Source organism: Poecilia reticulata, chromosome 1 (assembly GCF_904066995.2).
Source record: "Poecilia reticulata chromosome 1, P_reticulata-male-v2, whole genome shotgun sequence".
Taxonomy (NCBI): Eukaryota; Metazoa; Chordata; class Actinopteri; order Cyprinodontiformes; family Poeciliidae; genus Poecilia; species Poecilia reticulata.
Genome location: NC_088830.1, coordinates 25250905 through 25263594, shown reverse-complemented (window position 1 = coordinate 25263594; position 12690 = coordinate 25250905).

Here is a 12690-nt window from a genome sequence, read left to right as displayed (position 1 = left end):
CAGCACCATCCATCCATCAACCTGGAGAAAACCCAAGCATGCACAGGGAGAACATGCAAACTCCATGCAGAAAGACCCGTGCCGGGAATTGAACCCAGAACCTTCTTGCTGCAAGGCAACAGCTCTACCAACTGCGCCACTGTGCAGCCCGCTGAAACTCCATATTTGTAGGAAACTTAAAGTCCGATGTTGAGACAGGTTTTCTTTCTTGCATTAATTTGAGTTATGCGTTTATTATTGATTTTCTATGACCATGTCTGGAACGTTGAATCTACTTAAAACAAATTCATGTACAATTTGTTACCCAGTAAATGAAACAAAATTGTAATTGAGGAAACCAGTGGGGCTTTTTCCAGCTGTCTTTTACCCCATGGACCCTGGCAGTGACACTGAAATACTGCAGTGACTCTGCAGACACTCTGTTTGCACTAATGAAGATTTACTCACATGAGACTCACGCTGACACAGTCCGATGACTTTTTGATCACTTATGATGGCTGAAATTTGATCTCCAGATCAAATAAAAAGGTGGCTTCAGAGCAAATGTAATGTACCATTGATTTCAGTGGATATGGAGAGTTTCACATTAAGTTTTAATTTGATTTACTACTTAGCATGAACAGAGAGGTTTAGTTGTAAAAATAAACTGTAACATCACTCGACGTTAATAATGAAATGAGCGACAGGGCGCCCAGCACGAGAACTGGTACCAACAGATGTTTGTTTGAACTCACAACGGGGCTGAGCCGGAGTTTTAGTGAGAAACCTTCGCTGCTGATTCCTTTCAGAGGCAGAAAGACGACAGCAGGAGATCCACATGAGGTAACATGATGAACTGGTGAGGACTGGGAAGCGAAACCGCAGTGGATACGCTGCAAAAAGCGTAATGAGCCACAGGTGCATAGAATCAGTCGCTCAAGTTACTCTGTGGCTGCAAACCAGCAGGGGAGACAGAAACCAGGGAAAGGGCCTGGAAACAAGACAGAAACACTGCTAAAATCTAAAATAAAAATAACCTATGTATATGCATCTGTGTGTATATATTACAATAACGATAACCTCAGGAGTTCAGCCAATTATTAGTTTAGAATTGAAATAAAAATCCAAAATTTAAGGGTAATTTTTGAAATGCGGGATTTTTGTGCTGCAAACTTCATCTGATGCTGACACCCTACAAATAACTCTCTAAAATCATTTCAAGCTGTTTGCGAGAGATTCATCTTTTATTTATGTTAATCAGCACCTATTTTGGTTTAAACAAGCAACTCGTTAGAGCACCTACAATTAACTTTGCAAATAATAGATGCTGATTATCCAGTAACCCACTGCTCCTTTCTACTGTCAATATAGAAAGAGAGTTCAAGCTCTCTTTATTCAAATGTTTTATGTATTAGGATATAAAAAAATGTTGCCTAGTCTTTGCCATGTTTGTATATGATTGCACCATGTATTGATTTATTTAGGAAAGTTTGGGCTCTTGAAGCAGTACTGTCACACAGAGGTAATTTACAACCTTGTTGTTCATGTATTCAAAGACGTTTTAGAGTTCAAACTCATGCTGGACTGATGAAATAATGTTATTTTAATTTCTTCTGTTGGCGATCTGTGTTCAGATCTATTATTAGGCTGACTGACCAAAGTTTAGGCTAGAATTCAGTCATATGCTTAAGACACATGCTGCTTGTTGATTATCAACTTTAGTTTCAAATATTGCTACTTTACAGTGCCCAACAGTCTGGGGTTTTCTTTAGTCATCAAATCAAATTTTATTTGTATAGCACATTTCAGCAACAAGAAACAACAAAAATACAAAGTCGTAGAAACACAGTCAACAATTACACATCAGATTGTTGATTAATGTTTGATTATGAGGCTCATTCATTCTTAAAATGAATTTCAATGACAGGAAGGGCTCGCAGAAAATTTTAGCAGGTCTAAAATGTTACTTTTTAAAAATGTTTGGGATATTTTGATACTTATAAGCAGTCCATATCCTTTAGACGGATTAATGAACAGTAGAGAAAGAGCTTTGACTAGACCAGCAGGAGATTAGAAGATATTAATATGTCTCAGAGCTACAGATCAAGAGTAACAGAGATGGTTAGAAATCTTACAAAAATACTGAAGAGCTGATATTTGAGCACAGGAGAACTTTATGGTTTAGCTTTTGTGATCTTGTCTTCGGGTGTTCCATTGTTGCTGTTTTTATTTTGTGGCGAGGGTTTGAGGTGATCGAGGTTCATTCAGATATCAGGCTGAAAGCACTGAACGCATGTTAAACATGCTCTGATTCACATCCTCGCCTTCTCTGCCCCCCCACTGAGCATCCTCAGAAAGAAGCTCGAGCCTCGTGTCGGCGGGCTCCCGACTTTCATCTTCCTTTCACCCTGCGTCTCTTTGAAAGGGATCATTTTCTGCTTGAGAGAGGGTAGCGGAAAAAGACAATTTGCAAATACTTCTCCTTAAATCCTCACAAGTGACTGAATTGACCTTGCACTTTTACTTGACGGTTGTCAACCTGAGAGGGCATATTTAAATAAAGCTTGATATCCGTCTCTGCAGCTCTCCTTTTTAACGGTAAATTACCACAGTGATGGATCGGTACCTTTAGCTGCATACGGCGTTTCGTCCAGAGAATGTACAAACCCATTTAACCAACCTTGATGTGCTGGGCAGAATCGATCAACTTTTCTTTCTACCTTTTGTCTAAAATAACAGCAGCAGAGCACTTAGAAAGTCAATTCCTTTACTGCTAAAGGCATTGGTGTGGCGGAGAAGCAGTTCTTGATTTTTTTTTTTAATCATTAGTCCAGATGTCTAAAACTCCTCTTAGTAAGAAGTTTATATTTGGTCATATTGACTTTTAGCATGCTTAATATTAATATCTCTGGCTTAAGGGGCCTGAAAGTAAGGTTTAGTTTCATCTGAATGAAACAAACTCAAAGTTGTAAAAAAAACAAATGTTAACATATCGATGTTTAACCCTGTTTTTAGAAAGTCACCACTGATTTTTCTTTACTGATTCTAAAAAAGAAAGAGAAGAGAGGTGGGATAAATGGAGGTAACAAATTAGTCCCAAAAAATGCAAACAAAATCAGAAACAGCTCAGAGACAGGAGGTATGCATAATAAAACATAAATAAAATGCACATATTTATCCTTTAATTGTTATGTCATAATGATTTTAGCAGTGCTCCAGCCACATGTGACCTGCCTCATTGTTTAATGCTGAGAAGAAGAAGTGGGGAAAGAACGAGAGAGGGGAGGTGGAGGAAGAAACGGGGACTTTCTTTTCTCACCTGGGGCGTCTGCCATTGATTTGCTTCACTTTAAATATTTGAGCAGCTTTCTTATTTACACACGGCTTTATTTATTCAGGCTCATACCGGCACTCAGGAGGAGTCAGCCAATTACCTTTGCATTATTGACGAGGATAAAGTCAGCCTCTTGCGGCTCTGATCTCCATCTCTCCCCTCGTTTTCTCTCTTTACTCGTTCTTTAACGTTTTCTTCCCTCGTCCTCCTCTGTGACCTCTACCATTTCTCCACCGGCTCCAGTGTCCCACCTTTCAAAGTGTTTCCTTTTTGATTCAAACAATTGAATCTTACAATAAACTCCTGCCTTCTGCCATTTCCCCCTCATGTCTCCTTCTTCAAGTTGATCTCTAAGGAATGCTTTGTTCTTCTGTTTTCGAGATTTATTTCTGATTGTAGTGACTGTTTAGGTTTGCAGGCACCGACTGAGAATTTGTTCACATTTTTCATCCGTGGTGATGAAAAAGAACCTCCATTCAAAGGCACAGAAGTTTGTTTGTCAGTGGTTTTATAATTAGCGTGGTCCAGCAGTCGGCTTTGATTCAGCTTCACCTGTTAGATCTCATCTTCAGTCTGTGTTGATAATTTCAGCTGTTAAATTCAGTCCGGTTACAAACAGAACCCAACTCCAAATTATTTTAATAAGCGATTAAGAGTGTGACTGACACGAGATCTTGGTACTTGAGATCCTGTGATATTAAAACACCTCAATGTTTTTTTTTTTGTCGTCAAAGTGAAGTTTCGTGTTGGTAAATTAGAATATTATGAAAAAGTCAATTTATTTCTGGTGCAGTCGTGACTTTGAAACACAATGTATCAATTAAATACACAGATGGATGTTTGAAAGCCTTTATTTCTGTTAATTATGACGATTTTCCACTTACAGTTAATGAAAACATATTTATAATTAGAGCACAGCATAGAGATGTAACCTTAATGAAAAGTGAATAGGAAAAGCCTTTATTGTTTTGCACGTGGAAATTCAGGAAATACATGCTTAAATCTTGCATTACAGTATTTCATAACTTCACAATACTGTCTGTCCTACTGTGTGTTGTTTTGTCATAAAATCCAAGAAAAATATACTTTAGTTTGTTGTTGCAACTTTACAAAATCTGAAACAATTGAATTTGAACACTTTTGCAAGGGACTGGATATTAAAAATTTAATCTGAATCCAAATCATGTCTGACTTGATTTGTAATTGGATTGAGCTGGTATAAAGAGGCTATATGCAACTAACTTTAAAGTGAACCTGAATGGTCTTTTTTGGGACAGAGGCGGTTTGTGCCTGGATGGCGCCATCGTCTCCCAGCCAATTAAAATGCAGGAATTTATCTGAGATTATCTGGGATAAAATGCAGCTCATTTCCAAACAAAGCACATCTACGCTCCCTTTTCTCAGCTTCATGCAAAGGGCTCCTACTCCCAATTAGCTGCACATCCTCCTTCATTATGTCGCCCAGGGCAACTGCCCATAACAAAGACCAACACTGTTGAGAGACGACTTTATTTTAAAACTGGCAACGTGTTTATGAAGTTAATTAAAACGCCTGTAAACCCCGTGAGACAGTTTTTCTACAGCAGTATAATGGGTTCAAAATCTGAATTCACAACACCTAAATCACAATTCATTATTGACCGTTTGCGTGTGACGTCACTCTCTTCGAAACTCCGCCCACTCCGCCATGACGGGGCGTCAGAACAATCAATGCGCTGCTGAAAAGCCTGTCTAAAAACACACATCTGGTAGCCTAGTATCGCCTTTATTAAGTTGATTTTGCACTAAAAAGGGTCACCGGGTGCTGCGCGGTCGGTTGCACAAACAGACAAGGATACAAACCAAACTTGTAATTTTATTGTATAACTTATAATGAGGAAAGATGCGGCAGCGAACACCGTCAATCCTAATGACTGTCAGCCCTCAGTGTAACCACGGCTTCGCAGCGAACACGTTTTACAAGGTAAGAAGATTAACGTTCATATACTTCATATGATTAGAAAGATATGAAATATCGCAATATGGAGAAGGTACGTCTAACCGTTGGTAACCATGGAAACGGTGCAGATCATGTAGCTTAGCATGTACGGAAAGAACTGGTTAGCATCCCGTCTTTTATATAGTTTATCTGGTTTAAGGGGAAACACAGTTTACAAACCACTTGATATAAATCATGTGGCGTGAATTCAGGAACAATTGGTAATTTGATCAACACACATCAGCGGGGAGGAAGTACGGGTCGGTTTGTAAGCTAGCTTTCTCCAACTTTTATAAATCCCGCCGTCTATGAGCCCCAACCAGGTGTGTTACATTCACAAATTCGTTTGACTCAAACAAGAATAAATTGGCAAAAAGAACTTTGGAAAAAAAAAAATTTAGTCGCTCTGTTCAATACTGCCGGCCCTCACTTTCGACGTCAGTCATGGGCGCCATGACGGACGTCTAGATTTAGTGATATAGTTGCAAATTGTCAATAACCACAGTTTTTTTCTTCTTCTCCAAACCTGGAGGTCAGGGTAACTCCAGAAATTCTGTTATGCTCCATAAACCACAAAGTAGCTTTTATTTGAACATTTGGTTGTGAGCAGAGGCTAGTAAAGTTACTGGATGAGTTACTGAGCTGTTAGCCCAGGCTGTGTGGCAGGATCCCTTCGGTCCAGCTTTGCCACAACAGCCAGTAGTTTCTGCCAGGTTCATCAAGTTGTCATATATGTTTATTGTGTTTGCATGTGTGTGTCTAGTTGTGCATATTAGGCTTTTTATTTTATTGTATTTTTTTTTAAACCTAACCGGTTTCTTGGCAATGTTTGCAATAACAGCTACAAATCATTTCTCATGTATAAAACATTTTTATTTAAATGATGAATTAAATGAACTCACTGGAGTCCAGACAAGCCATTTGACCAATAGGATGCATAAAAAATTCACATCAACATAAGAAGAACTGAATGCAATTATTTTTCTCAGTGGTGGAACCAAACAACCTCTCTGTTTGTGTTTTCCTGCCCTGAATGCAGTCTGTGGTCTTCAGACGCAGCTTTGTTTAATACCCCATATCGTCACCTTCCTAAAATAATGGTCTCTTTCATTTTTCACCAAAAGTGATTTTTTTTCTTGCCTAAATTATCTTTTCACAAAAAGAAGAGGATTTCTTTTCTTTTTTTTCTTTTTTTTTTTTTGCGAAAAATCACTTGTGGCAAAAAATGACTCAAGTCATTATTTTAGGGAGGTGATGAGATTTTAGTTTGCTTTGAATTTGCTGGACAAATGAATGGACAAATGATTAAGGATGTCTATTACTGTCCTTATAATGCTTTTCTTGGGTATTACTCAATCAGATTTTTGGAATCATCTCAAATTATTTCAGTTTCAACAAGAATGGGGGTTTTAAGAAATATTCAACATTTTAAATGTTGAAGCCTTTTTGTTATTTCTTAGTTAATTTTGTTGTTACAGACGACGATTAGGGTCGCTGATTTTTCTCAAAATTCTGACGTTTTTTCTTAAATATCTCAGATTAAAGTCAGAATTCTGAGAGAGAAAAAAAATCACAATTCTTTTTCTTTTTTTTCCGTGTGGTTCTAATTCTCTATTGTATTTTATGGAGCCTCCTAGGAGACATGGAAGATATATATATTTTTCTTTTGCGTTACACTGCTATATGTTTTGTGTTCTCTCGCAGCTTTATATTGATCTGTTCATGCGGCATAATTGAATACTGAAAATCTTATTTATGGTGGCCACTGTACTTTCTGCTATAATATAAGGTATTCCTAAGGTTTCTCCCATTTATGTTAGAAAGATAGAAATGTACCACAAACCTTGACAATAAACAGAAACTTTCCGAAAGAGACAAAGAGAGAAAAGTACATCCAAACTATTAGATTTTTGCATAAAAGAGTTAAAAATAAACCCTTTTTTCACTGAGGCTCTTTAAATGCGCATGTATTTAACATTTTAAATCAACATTTGTGACTGTATACAAAATAGACCAGGGTGTATTTGCTAATTTATTTCGAGGAATGCCATGCAAAATGCAAAAAAATAAAAAAATAAAAATCCCGATTCCCCTTAGGGGGCCTCCATAGTATTTTATTAACCCTTTTTGTTTTTGCAATATGTAATTTTTAAGGTGTGTGCTATTTGTGCTATTTTGAGAAGATATCATCTTAAATAAAGAGTTTCATGGAATAAATGTAAAAAACAATCCCAACCAAACAAAACAAAAAACTAAAGCACAACATGCCAGACCTGGTAATTATCATTGCTGGCAGTGGGCGCGATTGAGACAGCAGCGCATCGGAGGTGAAGTGAAGGTAGATGCACTCCACCTTGATAAGAACAGCCCAGTGGGGATCTGACCACATGACCACCCTCTTTCTCATGCACTTCAAAAGGAAGTCGGCTTCATTAAAGCTCCGTGCCAGGAAACGCGAGGAAGTACTACAAAGAGAGGAGGGTTTGTCTCTGCCTCTGTGGGGAAGCTCTTCTTACCAACACAGTGCAATTCAAAACAACAATTCATACGTTCTGCTGCATGCGCTGAATATTAAAAGCATTTTGCAATAAATTTAAATGCAAAAATCAGAGGAAGCGTTAATTAGGAACCTGACGGTGTACGAATCAAACAGCATGAAGGCTCTTCCATACTCACTGAACTTGAGTTGTGCGTTTAAAAAAACTGACATAGAAAAGAGAGAGGTGAATGAAAAAAACGGATGAAGATTGCTCTAACTTGTCTGTGCTTACAGAAAACGACTGTGTGTAGATTTAATGAAAGACAACATGTGTTCCTTGAAGAGTTGTGCTCTGTGTGTGTGTGTGTGTGTGTGTGTACGCATGTTTGCTCATTTGTGCATGCCGCTGTGACCTCACGTCTGCGTTTGACAGTTTTCAGGTAAACGATGGTGCTTTATGACAAACGTGTTTCGAAAAATTATATTTTCTTCTCTGGCTCGGCAATTATTCAGCTGCGTATCAGTCTGTTCTTGTACTGTTTAATTATTATTAAAACAGCATAAATAATACGCTCAGATGTGGCTCTAATTAAAATTCCTTAACAGCTGACAGGCTAAACGGAGCTGATTCTACGCCAAATAAAGATGCGCTGTAGATTTTTAGCTTCAGACAGTAAACGCTGCCAACCAGCAAAAAAAAGTGAGAACACAACACACACACACACGGAGTCACTTCTACTCTTTTACAACTTCACGTCTGCAGGTGACACCGACATCGTCTGCTGCTTGACAACCACAGTGATCGACTTTCTTTTGCTAAGAATTTAGTGTTAGAACACAAAAGAAATATAAAAAGTCAGCTTAAGAAAAGCGCTAAACACACAGCAAGTGAATTACTTCATTTGCATTTTACTCTTCAAACTTTCAGATATATTTCTACTTTGAACCCAGACTTTTTCCTAAAATGTTTTTGCTGTAATAAGAAATATGTGGCTTTTCATGCAGGTATGTTGTGACGTTGCTGATGCATTTAATGTTCTGTGTGCCACGAACACGTCCTAAAACACAAACACACGACGCTGTATGCATACAGCTGGCAGTGCTTGCTAACCTACTGCTGCGTGGTCCCGTGTCACCATGTCACTGACCTCGGCCCCTCCACCATGGAAAATACCTGATAATTTCACACATTGGCTGCATCCTGCACTGGCATCTTATTGAATTTTTCTATTCCCAAGTCTTTCAGCTCCACCCATCTCTTTCTCCTGTCTTTGTTGCATGTTGGCTCATTTACCCCGATCCTCTTTGTTCCTTTCGTTTTCAAATTGGGAGAGGATACTCGAATCTCCCCTTAGTGCGCAAAGTATCAAACTGACACCTGCAGCATTATGGGATGAAAAAAATGAAGCAATGAAAAAGAAACGCTTGCTGGTTAGTTTCTGGAACAGTCCGGCAACCTCTCTGACCTCCTGATGGTCTCTGGTGCAGCGTTAGCTTTCTGACACGTAGGGTTTGTGTGTGTCCTCTTCATGGGTCAGTACATTATCACACTGACCTAGCTTGTGATTTTAGGAGGACACTTGTTAGGTTTGCACTTTCTATTTTTTGATGAGAGATTGAGCAGCTCCTTTTTTTTGATGTTCGAAGCTTGGATTATAGTTTTACAATCTAATCCTGCATTAAACTTCATCCTGTCAGTGTCAGTGCTGCTTTGTCTACATGATATTGTTCATTAATATCCAAAATGACTGTTTTTAAGGAACTTTGTGAACTTATCATTTCTCATTCCCAGTGTTTCTGGCGACAGCAGTTCTCATTAAAAAGTGGAACAGCATCCGCAGAAAAAAAAAACAAAAAAAAAAAACACTGCAGTGGAACCAAGATTCCAAGATTTAATTTAGCTTCTTTAAATTACTTGAAAGAGCATTGATTGCAGTAATATTTCGGTTAATTATTAATTACCTGTCTGGTCCCATTAATTCTGAACGCTTGCTCACTGCACTGCCGAGAGGCTGGCAAAAACAAGAGTCCTGTTTTGTTTGTCGGAGACGACGAGGAGCCCGGATGGTGAATTATTCATCCGTTTCTTCTGCTCCCCACAAAGAACACGCTGTTTAACCCCGTCCACGTTCGGTTTAATCAAGACGCTTGGAAGCCGATTTAAGCACACAGTGACTGTGGAGAGAGAGCATAAATTGTTGATTATTGTTAGAAATCAAAAAGCAGCATTAGAGAGGTGAAAGTGGTGTCCTTGAAGTGGAAGCAGAGAAGCAGTTTTGGTGATGGATGCTGCGGTAACGTCTCCTACCGAGGAATCGCTGTCGTTCTGCATCAGGCGAGGTTTCACAAGCTTTACAGCCGGCTGAGACTGTGACTGAAATGAATGCAGGAGGTTCTCCTCGCTGTCATTTCAGCTTCTGTAATGTTACTGGAACAATGGCTATTCTCTTTGGTAAAACTGCACAAAAGAAGTCAATTTAAAAACAAACAAACAAACAAACAAAAGTTTAATTTGAGAGAGAAAACACTTTCTAGTAAAGAAATTGGCTCGCCAAACAGCTGGAAGATGGTGACGTTGTGTGTTTTGTGGGCTATGTATTTTGCATTATGAATTTTGTCCAGGATTTATACATTTACCAGAAAAAAAAAAACTCCAGATTCTGCTGGAAATGTAGCCTGGAGACATTTTTAACAGACCTTTTCCTCTGTAGGATTGTGTTGTGTGGTACCTCTGCATGCACAAAAGAAAAGATAGCGCATGCCCTTCAAATAGGGAAAACGCTGCTGCTGGGGGAAAAAAAGTCTCCATCTGGTTGTAAAGGTCCTCTGAAAGTCATTGTGCCAGTAGATAACTCAGTTAAATGGAAAGCCCTGAGTTTATAGGTTGATTAATATCTGATGGTCCCTATAAATCTTTGCTTAACCTTCTTTGGTTTGGTTTCACCGGTACTTTGAGTACAGGAGCACCGATTCATTCAGCTCAGAACGACGGTGATACATGATGCTTCGCTCTCAGGAGCGATGAGATATTCAGCTGCTTTCTTTTAGAAAATATCTGGGTTTATATATATATATATAAATATATATATATATATATATACAGCTCTGGAAAATATTAAGAGCCAACTGCACTGAACCCATTTGAAAACCTCCTGGTTACTCCACCAAATGCTGATTTCTGAACTCTTCCTGAGTTAAAACATTAGTGTTGTTGTTTCTAAATTAACAAGAACTTTTTCTTTGCTTCATTTGAGGTCTGAAAGCACCACATTTTTTTTTGTTATTTTGACCATTTCTCATTTTCTTCAAATAAATACTAAATGTTTGCTTGGAATTTCAGAGACATGTTGTCAGAACTTCATAGAATAAAAGAACAATGTTAATTTTACTCAAACATAAACATATGAAAAGTTAAATCGGGGAAACTGATCATTTTTGGTGGTCTGTAAATTTTTTCCATTTTTATTCATACTTATATATATATATATGTGTGTGTGTGTGTTATAACATAAAAATTTCATTGGATTGAGGAAAGATTGAAATCCTTAATTTTTAAAACTTTGATAAAGCTCTGAAAACTATATGTATTTCCTAAGTATCTGAGATGTTTGCCTTTTAAAATTGTCATTTAAACAATATAACTTGGTATACCTCATTAATTGTTGCAGTTTTATTCTTTCCATGTCATTATGTCAGTTTAGGTACAAATGTGAAACACTGATTTGAAAAAACAAAACAAAAAATGTTTTCTAAATAGTTTCTTTTCTCATACATATTTTTAAAGGACAACAAATGTAAAAGCTAAATTTAGATGATTATTTACAGAGGAAACGTCAATGTAATCATATCTGCCACCACCCAGAGTTCAGAGCATCAGTTGGTTAGAAATCGGACGCAGCTATTGGACGGATATTGCTGAGAAAGTAATCACTCATTGCCTCATCAAGCCTCCTGCTTCTTGGGCATCAGGAGACGCGACACCTGCTGCTGATCGCCTCATGGATGTTCTCTGGTTTAATTTAATATTATACATTTGATGCAAATGAAATTTCAATTAATTACTTGCTGCTTGCAAGGAAATTGCTTAAGCTTTGATGAAGAGCTGAAACTACCAGGCTTTTTTTTGTTGCTAATATGTATTAATAGGACTGAGTTTCAGCCAGCTTGTTTCTGTCGCACCAAAAAAAAAAGCCCCTAATTTTGGATAAAATACACAATAAGCTTTTCTAGTTCTCAAATATGTGGGGTGTAAACAGACCTACGACTTAAGGATTAATCTGAACAGGATGAAGGAGTAACATTTAACTACAACAGACATGCTTTTCAAGTCATTAACGTGTTGCATGGTAATGGAAGGAAAACATTTTCTGCAGAATGCAGAGTGTATGTGAAAATATTTTTAGTTGATGAATATGCTTGTCTGTCGCCGAGTTTGTGCATAATGTGAATCAGTTAATTTGCAGTGTGAAATCGTTGTGCTGGTGGATTCCATTGGAATCCTGCCTTCAGCTGCGTGTCCATCCACTGAAATGAGCCTCTGCCAAGGACCTGAAATATTTGGAATCAAAGTGTTTTCTGCGATTATGATTCCAGCTAATAAACATCGCTGGAAGAGTACAAGTAGGCATTTAGAAAATCATCTTTTAAAACATGAGACGAAGCAGTGAAGCTTTTAGAGACACATTTCTTACAAAGCTGGCTCGAGCCATTAAAGAGTAAATTATAAAGGTATGTTGACACTGATATGTACGATAGATAACTTTAATCATTGTTGATTAGAGTTAGTATTAAGCTGCATTTCCCATCAAATATATTATATTGGACAACTTTCACAATTAAGCAGTGTGTAGGTCAGCTTTTAAATAAGACATCCTATTAGTATTCTACTGACCTGGGCTATTTCTGCAGAAGCTCTGCATG